Source organism: Notamacropus eugenii, chromosome 5, assembly GCF_028372415.1.
Source record: "Notamacropus eugenii isolate mMacEug1 chromosome 5, mMacEug1.pri_v2, whole genome shotgun sequence".
Classification (NCBI taxonomy): Eukaryota; Metazoa; Chordata; class Mammalia; order Diprotodontia; family Macropodidae; genus Notamacropus; species Notamacropus eugenii.
This window is the reverse complement of record NC_092876.1, coordinates 375,354,111-375,372,610: the sequence shown is the minus strand read 5'-3', so window position 1 is coordinate 375,372,610 and position 18,500 is coordinate 375,354,111.

Below are 18,500 nucleotides of genomic sequence, written 5' to 3'. Positions count from 1 at the left end.
TGATCAGGTCCATCAGCTCTTTCTGATTTTAACCATTGTGGCAGTTACTCAGATGGCACATCAGGGAAGGAAGTGGGGGAGAGTCCAGATGTGGCAGTTTCTATATGAAAATGGATCTAGTGATCCAAAGACATCGGCAGATTTGTTCCATTAGCATCTGTCTCTAATCCTCCTTCCAGCCTCATTTACATTTACAAATATGCCTGCGATGATCTGATTCAGCTAGGTCTTATCTCAGTTCTCCGAAGGCCCACATTCTCCTGAATTGCTTTTAACTGTTGTGTGAAGCTACCTTGCTTTTGTCTTCTATCATCCTTCATAATGTTGTGCAAACGAACTTGTTCACTCAAGAAATATTTCACTTGATGGTCTTATCTCTCTGAATGGCAAGAAGAATAAGCATTTGTTGGCAAAAGTGGCCTCTAGACTTTTTAATGACTTTGTACTGACTTTTCTATGAGTTAAACATTTTTTAAAAGAAATAGAGAAGACAATGTCTTCACTTTTATTCGTTGTTTACATTTATTTATTTTATTTTTAATTTATTGAATAAAACAAGCATTTCTATAATATAGTATAGTAAAAAAGATGAATGCACATGAAACTGAAAATCTATTATGTACAACTTGCTGTTGCTTTTAAATATATAATAAAGTTATCGTGTAATTTATTTTTTTCTTCCCTACCCCCAGCCCTAGAGATGACTGCCATTAGATGTAAATAGCTATGTATGTATGTAAAATTATTCTATACATACTTCTATTTATTAGTTCTTTCTCTGGATGCAAATAGTATCTTTCTTCATATATCTTTATAGTTAATTTGGATATTTACAATAGTAAAAGTGATTTATTTATTCAAAGTCCTTTTTAAAGTAGTACTGTTGTTACTGTATACAGTCTTCTCTTGGTTTTGCTCATTTCACTCTTCAATATTTTGTGCAAGTCTTTCTATGCTTTTCTAAGATCATTGAGCTCATCATTTCTTATACCACAGTAGTATTCCATCACAATCATATACTACAATTTGTTCAGCCATTCCTCAGTTGATGGTCATCACTGCAATTTCTAGTTCTTTCAGAGTGATAGAATGTTTAAACAGAGATCCTGTAACTTGCACACTATGCTGCCCTTTTATTTTCATCCTGGGTTTGAGTTGTTATTTAGTTTGACTTTTGCTTTAACTAGGGATCTGATTGCACAAACTGATTATGAAGCTGCTATTATATCTGAAACCATTTGTTTCTCTTCTTAGGACAATCCATTTAATTTTTATGATGCTGTCCAGTACTCCTAATCTTCTTTGAAAAGAATGTATTGTACTGGAATGATGATTATGAATATTTTATGAATGTTTGGTTTCTTATTTCTTGATTGTAAATGATATTTTCCACAATAACTATTGCCACTCTTCCCTGTGTCTCTTTTTCAGGTGGAAATCACAATATTGAGGTATATGTGGACTTAGGTTGAAGGATCATGCAAAGTTTTTTAATAAGTTTTAATAGGTTACAGTTTTCTTATCCACAACATAAGGAGATTGAACCAGATGGGCTCCAATGTCCCAGGCAGCACTAAATCTATTATTCTATGATTCTGTCCTTACATTGTACTTCTCTTAAGATGAATGTTGGCACATAATCCAGAATTATCATCATGATTTGTTCATATTGTGATCACTGAAAGATAAAATGACCTGGTGTCCCATGAAAAGCTTCATGTCGTCTTTGTTTACATGATGGAACCATCTTTGCCATTTCTTTTATTTGGCTCTAGGGCTATCTCCAGTCATCCTGATGAATATCTGGTCACTGGATCCAGATGGCTCAGGAGGAGAAAGTGAGGCTGGTGACCCGCACAGCCCTCCCTCACTCAAAACAAAATCAAGTACAAGTGATGTCATCATTTCTCTGATGTCATGGTCCTCTTCAAAAATGAAGGACAAACACAACAACAACAATTTGACTCTATGAGGATAAACTGAAAGTCACCCTTACATTTTAGCTCCAATTTCTTTATGTATTTTCCACATAAAACAAGAATTTCAACAATAACGTTCTGCTCTTCTGTCAGTCTTTAGATGGTGATTACACGTTGATTGCCAGTTAAATGTATGCTTGCAGACAGTTTAAGAACTGGGTTATTCTTAGTACTTTCTTCTCTGATACCTTTCAAGTTCTTCATCATTACTGTGGAAACAGAAGCAGGTCAGACAGGACTGTGAACCATGTTGTGTCATGAATACAAAAATTAGGTGAAAATAATGGCCAACTTTCTTCTAAGCTCACATTATATCTATATTCAAAATCTTATAATATCTTATATCTATATCTATAAATATAAATACATATTTATATATAAATATATATATAAATTATATATAACTTACATATAATTATATATAATTACAAAATTATATATAATATATATTGTATATATCATAAATACATAATTATATATAATTATATAATAAATATATATTTATATATAACATATATAAATATATATTTATATAAATATAAACATATGTCTATAAATCTTATAATATAATCTTATAAATCTATAATCTTATCAGATTATTATTTTTGAGTTTACATACATTGATGTCTTTCTCTTTCTTTTCCTTCTATTGCTCTTCCTTTATTTTCCTCCTTCTTCTGTTCTTTTCCTTCCACTCCTATTTCTTCTCTTATTTTCCTCTTTCACCTTTGTATTGTTAATGCATTTTTGCTCAATTTAAAAATCTTTCCCACCCATTAATAGACCCATGTGATCTGCTTAAGTCACGTGTGCTGGGAGGAACTTGCTGAACAGATGGAACAGGAGGGGTGGAGCAGAGCTGGGAGGAAGTTGGTGAGAGCAGTTAGTGCAGATGGAGAGAGAGGATGCAGGCAGGCAGACAGCTAGGATTGTGACTCTTTGCTTGTAGGAAGACCCTAGCAGGGGAGGTGGGAAGGCTTGGGTATGGCTTTGTCCTCAGCAATGCTAATGTGTATTGACTTCTTGGTGTTATGATGATGGATTTGGGTTTCTGGTATTTGAATAAATGTTTTTCTTCTGCTCTCTATATGGAGAGCATGTTATATTTTGTGATTCAGAACTGTGTCAGACATAGTCATAGCTGCTGTTGGTGCTGGAAATATTGCCTTGGCAATGCAACCTTCTCCTTCACCTTCTCCTCTCCTTCTCTTCTCACTTCTTTTCCCTTTTCTCCTCCTCCTCTTCCACCTCCTCCTTCTCTTCTCCTCATTCACTTTCTCCTCCTCTTCCTCCTCCTCCTTCTTCTTCTCCTTCTCCTCATCCTTCTCCTTCTTCTTTTTCTTCTCCTTCTTCTCCTCCTCCTCCTTCTCTTCTTTTCTTCTCTTCTTTTTCTTCTCTTCTTCTTCACCACATCCTCCTCCTCATTTTCTTTATCTTCTTTTGTCTCCTTCCTTTCCTCTGTTTTTTCTTGCCCTTCTTTTTCTCCTTGTTGTTCTTTTCCTTTCCTTATCTTTCTCCTTCTCCTCCACCATCATTACCATTACCTTCAACATAGCTGACATGTATGTGACACTTTAATGTTTGCCAAGTACTTGATATCATTTCAGCCTCGTAATCACCCTGTGAGTTAGACAATGTAGCTATTGTTTTCTCCATTTTGCAAATGAAGAAACTGAAGTACAAAGATTTTAAATGATTTGCTAAAACTCTTATCACTGCTAAGTGGCAGAACCTAGCAGAATATAATCTTTTTTGCTGTCCAAGACAGATTTATTTTTTATTTTATATCCAAGGCAAAGTTTCTTGGCCCATAGGCATTTCAGAAATACTCTTTGAATTTGTTGAACCCAAATCTAAACCCAGGTTTTCAAATAACAAATCTATCACTTTTAAATCTCTTCTATAGCATAACTTCAGTATGACTCTCTAAAAGCTCATCCTTTGCAAATCCAGAGTCATCTCCCATTACATTCCCATCTCTCATACAAGCAAGATGTTAGAGTGAGATTTAATGGAGTAAATAACGTGGTCAAAATCGCATTGACAGAGAATACATGTGTATGTCCCTCCTCTTTTCATATCATAATTATGAAGATTTGTGTATCAGCAGTGTTTCACTAGTTCTAGTAAGGACATTGGATGGATGATCCCATCATATTTGTTTGTGTTAGGAAACACAATCTTCAACAAAGGAATACCTCTAAAACAAGACACTGAGAAGGTATAGCTAGGAAACAATATATATTTTAAGCATTTATCATAATCACCTTATTTGCATTCAAAATCCCAGTTTATCTGAATTGACTTTAAAATGAGATTATGTTATTTGAGTAAAAGGACCCTTGGCAAAATATGTAGCTCCTGTACTCTGCCTAAAATATGTAGACTCATAAGACAACTTGTTCTACTGGTCTATGGCATCAGGAAGCAGATACTCTACTGCAGAATTTGATGCTTCTCAAACTCATTTGTTTGAACTATTAAATCTACTATTTTATCAATTTTATCTTGATATTTTACTCAGATTCATCATTTTCATGCACCATCTAGATATTGTGATTACTGTGTGATCATGGTTAAATGAGTGATTTTCTTTCAACCCCAGTTTCCTCCTCTGTGAAATAGAAATAATAATTTTAAATCATCATTAATTTTTATTGAAAATATTTTGAAAACTTTAATTACCCCCCCCACTGACTCTATTAATTATCTCACAGGATAATTTTGCAAGTCTTAAAGTATTATGGAGATATGGATCACTATAATTATTATCTTTGATGGAGCACGGTAATGTTTATCTTCATTTTGCTACATCCAATAAATTCCCAAACACAATAAGAAAATACCCACATTGCTCTGTGGTGAAAAGAAATTAACACTAAGTTTGTTTATGTGCAACATGAGTACTATGTGTTTTTCTAATCCTCAGAAGCCAGAACATTCAAAGTGTGAAAACAGATTAAATGCCCTCTTCCTTGCTCCAGAGAGCTTCCTGACCTTATTTTAACCAGAGGAGACCAATAAGTATTTGATGTGCATTAGTGTTTTTCCTATTTGTAATGCAAGCCATCAACAGCAATATATTACAAAATTCTATTCCACAGAATCACACAAAGCATTTCCTTTCTCTTTCCCTTGCTAAAAAATCCATTTTAGCTCCTGTCCTCTGAGAGACATCTTGGTATTGGGAGACAGTGGGAGGAGGGGCAAAGAACTAGACTGGGAATTGGGAAAATTGGTTCTAATCATGTTTCTACCATAAACTAGTTAGGCGACATCAGACAATGTTCCTTCTTTCCAAAAGATCTCGGTTATCTCAGCTTTGCCTCACTTAAATCCAATCCATATACAAGTCAAGACATCATCCTCATGATGTCATCAATCCTCTTTGAGAATGAATGAGAAACAACAACAGTTATCTATAGAATGCACTACATTAAAGGCAAAGGCAAAGTGGTATAATTCATAAGATTTAGAGTCAAGACCTGATTGAGCTGCATCCCTATTACTTACAACAAATGTGACCCTTGAGGAAGTCAGTTGCTCTCTCTGGGCCTCAGTTTCTTTACCTGCAAAATAAAAAGTTGGACTCCATGATCTCTAAATATCCTTCTAGTTCTCAACTTCAGTATTTCTTTTACTCTTCTGCAGGACTCTTCACACTGATTTTCCAGTTTCCGTTATCTAATGTCGCCAACATATTCATCTTCCAAACATACTACTTTATCATGCTAGTACTCAGTTTAAAAACCTTAAGTGTAAATGAGCCTTTGAAAGGTTAATTGATATTATATGGTTAAATGGCACTGGAATATTCAGTTAGCTAAAAATGGGGATACACTGCCAGTGGGGGTTTAAGCCATAGCATGTAGAGAAGAGACATACTTCATCATCCTCTTCAAACAACCTGGAACCCTGCGAGGCCAATTTAGCAGCCTTTCTCTGGGCATACATGCTACACATGTAAATAACTATGTATGTACAAAGTAGATGGAAGGTCATCTCAGAGAGGAAGGTATGAGGGATAGCTAGAAAGTCCTCCTGTGGAAAGTGCAATTTGATATGAACCTTGAAGGAATCTAGAGAAACTAAGAGATAGAAATCTAGACAGGGGATTAGCCAGTGCCAAGGCAAGCAGATGGGTTATTTCCCTTTCTTTATGGCTATTCTAATGCTCTCCTCCCTACTTCATAGTTATTCAAATCCCACTAATCCCCTGAGGCTTATCTTAATACTTCCACTGTGTGTACATGTGTGTGGTCCTCCTTCCTTGATGAAGAAGACCATGACATCAGAGAAATAATGACATGACTTGCACTTGACTTTGTTTTGAGTGAGGGAGGGCTGTGCAGGTCACCAGCCTCACTTCTCCTCCAGAGCCATCTGAATCCAGTGACCAGATATTCATCAGGATGACTGGAGATGACCCAGGATGAGGCAATTGGAGTTAAGTGACTTGCTCAAGGTCACACAGCTAGTGAGTGTCAAGTGTCTGAGGTGAGATTTGAACTCAGGTCCTCCTGACTCCTGCACTGGTGCTCTATCCACTGTACCACCTAGCTGCACAAATAATGGAGCACTTTGCTTTTTCCTTCTCCACCCATTTTGCAGATGAGGAAACTGAGGCAAACAGGGTTAGATGATTTGCCCAGGTTGCACAGCTAATATTGTCTATGGCTGGATTTGAACTCAGGTCTTCTAGAATATAGGCCTGATACTCTATCCATCACACCACCTTAGCTACCCAATACTTTCACTACAGCCTTCTTAGAACACCTCATCTTTTGCCTCATTTCTTACCCAGCCTTAAATCACTGAATAGATATTGCCTCAGCCAAACCAAGATCTGGAAAAGACTTTAACTTAAAAAGGTCAAGGTCTCCCACTGCATCTAGGATCATCGCCAGTCATCCTGACTTATGTCTTGCCACTGGACTCCAATGACTCTGGAGGAGACAGTGAGACTGGTGACTTTGCACAGATCTACCTCACTTTTTTCCAATTCACTTGCAGATCAACACATCACCCTCCTGATGTCCTTGATCTGGACAAACAACAATCTGCAAGACTACCCTGTTACTCAATGATCTATCTCTCCGTCCTCTGAACTAAAACATTTATTCTCTATACAGTTTAAGGAAAATAAAGGCTTAGTAGAAATAATCTAGGTCAGTTTTCATTTCAAAGTGGGAATTCCCATTGCAACATTCTTAAAATAGTGTTACAACATTCCAATGTTTACTCAAACATTTCCAGCACCACTTAATATACTGCTGCATATACTAAAGTGTTTTTTTTAAGTCTTTCATTTCATTTCAATCATTTCAAAGCTTAATCTGTTTTCCTATAGCTTTCACCCATTGGTCCACATTGCCCTCTGGAGATACAGAAGAAGGTTAATTCCTCTAACATATGACAGTCCCTGAAACATTTGAAGACAGTTATTATGTATCTGCTAAATAGATATAAACCTGAAAGTGGATCTTCCAAGAATGGTTCTCTTTCCCAAGTGAGTGAGAAGGAGAGAAAGAAGCAGAGAGATTGTGATAGATAGAGACAGAGAGAGAGAAAGAGAGACAGAGACACCAAGCAAGAGACAAAAGAGAATATCAGAAAGACTATTTTGCCTTTATATGAGACTTGGTTTGGGGATTAAGTGGAATGTGCAATCTATGATGGTGCTACATGATGAATAATGCTTCCACTTTTATTACTGTTAAATTTCATTAAAGGCTTATGACCTTGATTTAGAGGTGAATCAATGAGGCACATAGCCAATGAATAACAAGAAGCCAGTAGGAAAAGGATACAAGCTATTGATCTCATGGATAATCTATGCCAATGCCATAGAATAGCAGTTTTCAAAATGTTGGTCCTCAGGAACCCTTTATACCCCCAAAATTATTGAGGATCCGCTCTCAAAGTATTTTTTTATATAGACTATATCCATCAACATTTACCATATCAAGAATCACAAAATCTTAGTATTATTGTGAAAATGGTTTTGACCTCATAGACCCCCTGAAAGGGTTTTCAACAGGGTCCCCAAACCCACATATTGAGAAGTATTGCCCAAGACTAAGAGAGAACAGCAACATCATCCACAAAGGGATACCAAGAGAGTAGGAATGAAGCATGGGAAATTCTGCAGTTATCCCAAAGCATCCCCTGCTCAGTGACTCTTTTGGACTAACATCGTATCCCAGGACAGTAACTGGGAAACTTCAATGGAATCTCCCCCTTCCCACTGAAGTCTTGATCAGTTATTGTTGTGTCTCTCATTTGTCTGCATTCCTTGTCATCAGGATTAGAAGTGTAGAAAAGCCAGCTCCATTTCAGAAAGGGACCTTAGAGTTGATCTAGTCTATTTTGTGGATAAGTAAATTGAGATCTAGATTTTCATAAGACCACATAGTTGATAAAAAGCAGATCTGAGATTCAAACCCAGTTTCAATTGGAATCATTTGATTCTAATTTCTAATTCCAATACTCTCTACCACTCCCTTGTGGAGGACTTTAATTCTATTCCAATATGCAGATGGGGGGGAGGGGGGAGAAACCTTCTGAAACACCCCTCTTTTTTTTCACACTGCAATCAAGTTCCAAGCTTCTAAGGTCTTATAAGTGGTTAAAAATTGTCTACTGCAAGTGGTAGAAAAGATATTGTGCAAACACAATAGTTAAAAGTACAGTGCTACCATCTGCATTCTGTGTGAACATGTCACTACTGCTTATTTTTGTTAGGGTTGGGAGGGGAAGGGATCAGTGGAAGTGAGGGTTAGAGGGTACTTCTCTATGAATGACATGAGAGATTTGAAAATCTTGGACAGAAGGAAGATCGTTTTGCTCCCAAAACTTGTGGTTTTTTCACAGGAAACTCCCTAGTCTTTTCACTAGCTTTTTGGCAATAAATATTTATGGATTTTATTTGTTGACAAGAAAGTAGAATTGAGCTAACATAGGTCAGTGAAAATCACCTGCCCCTCTGTCAGCTGAGACCTTGGTGACTGCTATGGCAGTTACAATATCTCTGCCTTTCTATCTTTAAATAAAAGAATTTTTATTTAAAAACATTAAAGTATTATTAAAAGTATTAAAGCATTTTTAAATAGATGCTTTCATTGAGTTTCCTCTGCTACTTCTGTCTCACAGTAGTATGTTTGCCTCTTTTAGAGGGGGAAAAAAAAAGTGACGGAGGGGAAGAGGGAGAGAGTGGCCTGGTAAGGGCAGGTTTTCCGCCAGGCTATTTATTCAACCCCTCCCTGCTTTGGTTGCCCTTTGGATGGCTCTGCTCTTCTAACCCATCTGTAGGAGCTTATGGCTCTGTCACTCCTGGGCCGAGGAAGAATTAATGACATTTCCAGCTCAGTTGTTTGCAAAGTCTAGCCCCCAGACCTGTGATCTTTGTCTCTTTGTGAGCACATACTGTTTTTGTTTTTTTTGTTTTTTTTACAACATCTGCTGCTTTCAGAAGTCCCTGCAAAAGGAAAACCACAGTGCTTCCTGTTGATAGGACTATTTCTTCCGAATCAAAAGAAAACCTGTTAAGCCTAGAAAGCCTTTATTAACATTACCTCTGGAGACATTCTCTCTGATCACACTCATTGGGTGACTCATCTTGGCGGGCTTCTGAGACCCAAGTTCTGGGAGAGGATGCTTATGTATAAAGGGAAGATGGATGTGATGATTTGGCCCAGCCAAAGAGCTCTAACCTATGGAAGGAGGAAAAAAACCACCCAGCCATGATCTCTGTCACCTTCTAATGGATATCATCAATTTCCTTCAATGTGATGGGACAGGGGAAAATTCCAGAACATACAACCAGTGTTCTTTCTATAGCTTACTGCTTTGTTTGGAAAAGAGTTCCTTCTGGTCTTTCTTCTGAGTTTTTGTTTTACTGTAATAGTTCTCTTATTAGGCAGAATTTAGAACCACTAAATGACTCAAAACACAAAAATGTTGTTCTGTGCACTGAGATGGGGCTGTGAAGCAAGGACACTGTTATTCAGCCACAGAGCCTTACCCCATGGACAGATGTGACTCCTAGACCTGTGGTCTGCCTGAAGCCCTTCCTCAGAGCTCTGCCTCCTCCTGCCCAGCCTCCCATCATGACAGATTGGACTGTCATTTGCTATATCCCATCTTTGCCCTGTGATCTGAAGACATGCCTTACAGCACCATGTTGTCAGAGGGCTTGTTCTCAGAGACTTGCAACCTCAGCTCCTCTGTAGCTTGAACCTGCCTCATCCTTTCTCTCCTAGGAGGTAGACAGAGAATTAATCACCATCCTTCATGTTCACTAGTTCAAGAAAGTCATCAAGTCTTCAGGGGAATTCCCCCTCCCCCCACCTCTATTTTGTTTATTTAAACACAATATACAGAAAGCTTTGCTAAGTATTTTTTTCCTTTAAAATCCAGCTTGTTGAATATAGAAACTAATTCAAAGAAAACCAACGAAAAAATTAATTTTACAGCAGAAGTTGGAGAGGCTATACCAATCTCATTTTAAAATTCAGCAAGCACTCAGTAAGCAACTAGATGGCACAGTGTATTGAGCTCCAGACCTAGAGTCAGTATGACCTGAGTTCAAATCTGATTTCAGATGCTTAGCTGATATGTGGCTCTAGTCCAGTCACTTAACCTCAGTCTATCTCAGTTTTTTCACCTCTAAAATAGAGATAATAATAGCTCCTACCTCTCAAAGTCATTTGTGAAGACAAATCAGAAAATATTTACAAAAAGAACTAGCAGAAATCTGGTCATATACAGGGATTCAATAAATGTATGTTCCCTCCTATACTACTAGTATATATAGCATAATGAACTAAACCCTGGGAAGTCTTATTCCAGACTTCTAGAAATATATAATCAGATAAGACAATTCCCTTGATACTTCTAACTGGGAATAAAACATGGACAGGAATGAACACAATGTAAAATAAACATGATAATTACCGAATCTTGAGGTTGGAAAGGACCTCAGAGACAATCTAAAGTGATCAATATATGAATCAGAATCTCTTCTATACATCTTACCACTGTCCTTTTTAAAATTGAGTCCTCAGAATAAGATACAATTCTCCAGCTGTAATCTCAGCCAGGGCAGGGTACAGTGAGAGGATCATCTATCTCTTCAAGAACAATACTTTCTTAATACAGCCTGAAAATGAATTGCCTTTCTTGAATATCACATCATGCAATTTGCTGATAATATGCTTGTTGTTTACTATAACCTCCAGATCATTATCCAAACTGCTATCTGCCTAAGCCTCATCAGTAAATACTTGTGAAGTTGATTTTTTGAACTTCCCTACTATTTAGATTTACTTACTTCTGTTCCATTCTTTCTCAATAAAGCTAGGTGACCAGAGCTCAGATGATTAACAAATGGATAAGAGAGTTGCAAACTGCTTATATAAGTCAAGTTGGCCAAAGGCAAAGCTAGGTAGCACAGTGATAAAAGCACCTCACCTGGAACGAGGAAGAGCTGAGTTCTGCTCCAGTCTATGATACTTACTAAATGTGTGATCTTGGGCAGTCACCTAGCCTCTGTTTACCTTAGTTTGCTTGCTTGTAAAACAGAGGTACTAAAAGCACCTACCTCCCAAGATTGCTATGGGAATCAAATGAAATCATAATTGTAAAGCAGTTACCACAGTGCTGAATACATATTATTAGGCACTATAAAAATAAGCTATTATTATTATTAAACTAGATTAAAACATTTTTCTGTGACCTTTTCTGTTCCTCCTGTTATCCTTTTGGTGCCTATCATAGATACAGAGATATCAAAACTATGCGCCATCTGGTCCTGCCTTTCTTGGGCAGTGTTTCCAAATTTTTGTCTTTTCAAGACCGTCCTTTCCTTCTTCTCTCCACTATTCCTGACATCTACTATCAAAACTTTTAGATTCTTGATAGACAAATCTGTCTGTGTGTGTTCATCCTTCGTCCTCAAAGAAGATCATGACAGTAGAGAAATAATGACACAACTTGCACTTGACTTTGTTATGAGTGAGAGAAGACTGTGCAAGGTCACTAGCCTTACTTTCTCCTCCTGAACTATCAGAATGACTGGAGTAGGCCCAGGATGCAATGGGAGACCTTGGTCTATCCAGGTACTCACTTAATGAGGTGATGCCCATTCAGTGAATAGGCCTCTTTAAGAATTAATCAGGGAATGGCCCCTTTAATGAGAAAAAGAAAAAAATAAGTAAATCAAGCTGTGAGGGAAAGAGCAAAACTTACTACTGATAATAACTCTCAAGCCAGAAGGGTCCTGAAAACAGCCATTAAGTGGAGTTTGGGCAGACATCTGTAAAGGTAATTTAAAAAATGTAATGGTAATTTAAATGAGGAGATCTTTCCCATCCATTAATAGGCCTATGTGACCTGCCTGAGTTACATGACTCTGAGTCACATGGAGCTTGTGGTGGGAGGAGTTTGTTGAACAGGTGGAACAGGAAGAGGCAGAGCTGGAGCAGAGCTGAGAGAAAATTAGTGAGAGAGCAGTCAGAGCTGGGAAGGATGCAGGCAAGCAGGTCGCTGGTTACTGTGAGTTTGCTTGTGATTTTGTTTAATGGAGTTGGTTTCTGGGAAGTCCAGCAGGGGAAAGACTTGGGGCTAGTGGTATCCTCTGCATTATTATTGTGTATAGATTTTTGTTATTATGATGGATTTGGCTTTCTGGTATCTAAATAAATGTTTTGATTCTGTCTTCCATGTGGAGAGTTGGCTGTTTTTTGCTATTCAGAATCGTGCCAGGATATTCATAGCCACAATAGGAGCTGTGAATATCACATTGGCACTACAACAACTAGGAACTACTGTGCTGAAGGAGTAGGCTAGGTTGATAATGGCTTAATGTTATCCTCCCAGGTAATAGGTACATTTTAAACAAGGCTTTTCACTGTCTCTTGACAAGGTCTTCCTGAATCTAAGATCAGAACTCTGTCTACTACAGTTATCCCTTCCACATTGACACTTTCTCCATCCCATCTTCAATATATTGCAGGTCTGCAAAATAAATTTTAGGGGGAATTTTTGTAGGAGTCACAGATGACACTCAAAGGTCAGTTTAGAAACTTAGAAATGCATAAAACATATGTATAGTATTGTGCAATATCTACCCAAATATTATAATAAGGGACTGTAAATATCTCATAAAGGAAAAAAAAAAATTCAGACTTCTTCTCTGTTATGAAGGAGGGGCCAAAAACGGTACACTGATTTTCCAGATTGCAGGGGTGCCATGACCTTAATCTCTTAACCTCCATGATGTATATCACTTTGAAGGAATGCCTTTAGGATATTCTTTCAGTAGCATTTGGTAAATATCAAGCCTGGATCTAAATAACACAAACCTTCCCTTTTTAGGAGGAACGCAGCACAGTACATAGGCATATAAAATCCTTGCCACTCTCACACTGAATTCAGGAGTGAGGTTAAAAAGTCCTGGAGTGGCAGGGAAGCCTTCCCTAATTTCCCTGAGAATGAGAATCATGAAGACCTCTGTCTTAAATTAGGTTCAAGGAAGGAAAAAGTGGAAGTGAAAGTCATGTTCTTGGAAGAGAAAGTAATGAAAGAATGGTTGCATGGAGGCACCAGCTGGCCCACAGGATAAAGAGACCAAGGAGTTTAGAGATGAAATCCTCTTAGACATTCCTCCAAGCAACTTCTTTTACTTACTAGTTTGTACCAAAGTGACTTTTATAGTTTGTAAATAATTTTAGTTGTAGATTTAGTTCAGTTGTAGGTCAGGGTACACAATCATAGGAGAGTGGAGCTTAGATTGAAAAACAATTATGTTTCCCTTGGACCTCAAAAAGACTTTTATTTCACAATTTTTCTAAATTTATCATGTACTACCTTTTTGATAGTTATCTGCATATGTGTCATATCCTGCTACTCTAAGCCATTTGAGAGCAAGGACCATGAATCATCTCTTCTTTTTTATGTCCTCTGATTCCCAGAACACTGTAATGACCATGTTAGGAATTTAATGTATGTTTATTAAAGTTGGATTGAATTGGAATCTTGGGACCCTGAGCAAATCACTTAACCTCCCTGAGTCCCATTTCCCTTATCTATAAAAATAAGAACTTCCAGTTAAATAGTTATAGAGAAGCTCAGATATCTCCCCTTAAACTCCTGCAAATATCTGAAATCAACCCAAGAAAACATAATGTTAAGACAACTGATAAGAAACAGAATTAAGCTGTTCAGTGCAGAACTGAAAAAAAGCCAGAAACCTATGATAATTGGTAAGAGAGTTTAACCAGGGAAGCCAGAGACAGAGAAGGTAAGTGGGGAACAAAAAGAAAGAATGGATGAAATAAGTATTAATAGGGGTGGTGGAGTCAAGATGGCAGAGTAGAAAGATGCATATACTCTAGCACTTCCCCCACAGCCCACAAAACACCTGTAAAAAATGACTCTCAACAAATTCTAGAGCAGCAGAAGCCACAGAACAACAGAGTGAAAGAAGTTTCCAGCCAAAAGTAATTTGGAAGGCCGACAGGAAAGGTCTATCTCAAGAGATGCTGAGCAGAGCAGAGCCCAGTCCTGGCCACAAGACACTGGGAGGAAGAAGACCTGAATAGACCTCCAGGGCAGAATTCCCAGCAGGGAGGGTATAAGATGCCTCAACCTACAAGCAACAAAGAAAGCTCCAAGGTCAATGTGGGAGGGCTTTCCCAGCTAGGTGAGAGAGCAGCAGGGTACCCCCAGCACTCACCCCAGATGGTGGTAGAGGTGGTGGTGGCAGCAGCAACAAGGAAGCAGTCTGGGTCCATTGTCCAGGGAGCTCAGCTTAAAGTCTCTGGGGGAATTGAGCAGCTGATCTGAACCTCAGCCTTCAGCACTGTACTGGGAGGAGGAAGAGCACTAGGACCCTCTTCTTGACAAAGGATTCAGAAGTCAAGTAACTGGCTGAGAAAATGCCCCAAAAAGAGGAAAAAAAAATAAGATCATAGAAGGTTACTTTCTTGGTGAAAAGATGTCTCCTTCCATCCTTTTTGGATGAGGAAGAACAAGGCATACTGTCAGGGGAAGTCAAGGCTTCTGCCTCTAGTACCTCCAAAATGAATATGAAATAGGTTCAAGCCATAGAAGAGCTTGAAAAGTGAGTCAGCAGCTTGCTAAAGGAGAACCAAAAAAAAAAAAAAAACGTTAAGGAAAATAACACCCTTAAAAATAGCCTAACTCAACTGGAAAAGGAGGTCCAAAAAGCCAATGAGGAGAAGGAGGATTTAAAAAGCAGAATTAGCCAAATGGAAAAGAAAGTTCAAAAGCTCACTGAAAAAAATAGTTCTTTAAAAGAGAGACTGGAGTTCAGGGAAGCTAATGACTATGAGGTAAACCAAGAAGTTAAAAAACAAAATCAAAAGATTGAAAAAATAGAAGATATGTGAAACATCTCATTTGAAAAACAACTGACCTGGAAAATAGATCCAGGAGAGACAATTTAAAAATTATGGGTCCACTTGAAAGCCATGATCAAAAAAAAGAGTCTAGACATTATCTTTCATGAAATTAACAAGAAAACTGCCCTGACATTCTAGAACCAGAGGGCAAAATAAATATTGAAAGAATCTGTTGATCACCTACTGAAAGAGACCCAAAGAGAGAAACTCCTAGGAATATTGTAGCCAAATTGCAGAGTTCCCAGGTCAAGGAGAAAATATTGCAAGCAGCTAGAAAGAAACAATTTGAGTATTGTGGAAATACAATCAGGATAATACAGGATCTGGCAGCTTCTACATTAAGGGATCAAAGGGTTTGGAACAGGATATTCCAGAAGTCAAAGGAACTAGGCTTAAAACCAAGAATCACCTACCCAGCATAACTGAGTATAATACTTCAAGGGAATAAATGGTCATTCAATGATATAGAGGACTTTTAAACATTCATGATGAAAAGACAAGAATCGAATGAAAATTTGAGTTTCAAACATAAGAATCAAGAGAAGCATGAAAAGGTAAATAGCATAGAGAAATCATCAAGGACTTTTTAAAGCTGAACTGTTTACATTCCTACATGGAAAGATAATATTTGTAACTCTTGAGACTTTTCTCAGTATTTGGGTAGGTAGAGGGATTATACACATACACACACACCACACACACACACACACACACACACACACACACACACACACACACACACACACACACACATAGACAGAGAGTACAAGTTTGAGTTGAATCAGAAGAGATGATATGCATAAAAAAATTAAATTAAATTAAGGGGTGAGATAGGAAAATATTGGGAGGAGAAAGATAGAAATGAAATGGGGCAGGTTATCACTCATAAAAGAGATGAGAAAAATCTATTTCAATGGAGGAGAAAAGGAAGAAGGTGAGAGGGGAAAAGTGAAACTTACTCTCTTCACATATGGCTTAAGGAGGAAATAACATGCTTATTGAATTTGGTATGAAAGTCTATCTTACACTACAGGAAAGTAGGGGAGAAGGGGACAAGTGGGGTGAGGGGGATGATAGAAGGGAGGTCAAATAGAAGAAGGGAGTAACTAGAAGTAAACACTTTTGGGAAGGGACAAGGTCAAATGAGAGAATAGAAAAAGGGGGGGGCAGAGAAGGGTGGAGGGCAATATAGTTAGTCTTACACAACATGACTATTATGGAAGTCTTTTGCAAAATGACACATAAATAACCTGTATTGAATTGCTTTCCTTCTCAGTGGTGATGGATAGGGAGGGAGGGAGAAAGAAGTTGGAATTCAAAGTATTAGAAATAAATGTTGAGAATTAGTATTGCATATGACTGGGAAACAAGAAATACAGGTAATGGGGTATAGAAATTTATCTTACCCTACAAGAAAAGAGAGAAGATGGAGATAAGGGAAGGGTGGGATGTGATAGAAGGGAGGATACATTGAGGGAAGGGATAATCAGAATGCAAGGTACTATGGCGTTGGGGGAGGAGAGAAATAGAGGGAAAAATTGGAACTCAAAATTTTTTGGAAATGAATGTCAAAATCTAAAAGTAAATAAATAAATTTTAAAAATTAATTAAAAATTAAGTAATAATAACCAATGATTTGGAGAGATCCAGAGTTGCCCTCTTTTTTCTAAAGTCCTGATTTTAAAAGTTCAGTCTCTTGAAGGACATTATTAATAATGAGATTGAATTAACTTTCTTGTTCAAATCACACCCAGGTGGGAAAACCATTTGTACTCCACTCAGGTCTGGGTGGGGATAAATTCTTTGAATCGATTGTCCAAGGCTGCGGTTGACTTCAGAAACAAACAACATAATGAAAGTTCAGGTCCAGCCACTCATTCATTCTCTCATTAATTCATTCTCTCAATTAATTAACCAATCAGAGTTTATTACCACCCTCAGGAACACTCCTCTTCCAATGGGCATATAAGTCATGAGTATCTTTGGTCTAAGGGGGAGACTACCAAATGACCATTATTTTATTAAAATGCTGACATTATTAATAAAATGATTAAATTACCTAGAAATTATATCTCTCAAACCTTTTTAGTCACCACAGAACAAAAGCAGGAGGACAGGATGAGCCAAGGAGAAGTGGCAGACCAGTGTGGGTGCAGGTCAGTGGGCTGGTGGATGTTTGCAAAGAAATTGGATATAGGAAGTCAGAGCTTCTGTAGATGGACCTAGAAGCAAAGAACCAGATAGCCAGTGCTCATCTTGAGCTCCAGTATTATGAACTCTTTAGCCATATCTGGTTCATAGTCAGGGAGAATTGAAGCAGGGGACAAAAAAGGCCCCATAATTCTGCTCTCTTCATAGCACTGAAAGCCACAGCAGGACACAAAGCTAGCACAGAATTAGGGGAGCTGGAAAGGACCAGCACAATCTCTACATCCCACTAGGACCTGTTAAGGACCCAGCAGAGGGTAGAACCAGCTCACACTCCACTGGAAAGAAAGAGACTGGTCAATGCCAGAGTCCATAGGTAACAACCAGGAGAATGGGATGAAAGTAGGAATTGAGGCAGAGGGCAGGGCCTAATAAACCATACCGTCTGGATTGATAGATGCAGTAGAAGCTTCCAGACTACAGAAAGGGCAGAACCAATCCATCTAAGAAAACTAGAGGAGATTCTTAGGATACAAAATCTCAAGCCTAGAATTAAGCATAGAAATATGTATGAGAGGGGGGAGGGAGGGAGGGAGAAAGAGAGAGAGAGAAGGAAGGAAGGAAGGAAGGAAGGAAGGAAGGAAGGAAGGAAGGAAGGAAGGAAGGAAGGAAGGAAGGAAGGAAGGAAGGAAGGAAGGGAAGGGAAGGGAAGGGAAGGGAAGGGAAGGGAAGGGAAGGGAAGGGAAGGGAAGGGAAGGGAAGGGAAGGGAAGGGAAGGGAAGGGAAAGAAAAAAGAGCATTGACCTAAATTATTTCTGAGTCTTAGGGCTTTAAATCCTAAAAAACTAAACTGATTTTCTATAATTCAAGGGTCCATTTATTCATTTGGGTATGCAGTCCCATTGACAACACAGTTCTGCTCTACATGGTGCTTGAGAACAGCTATGGC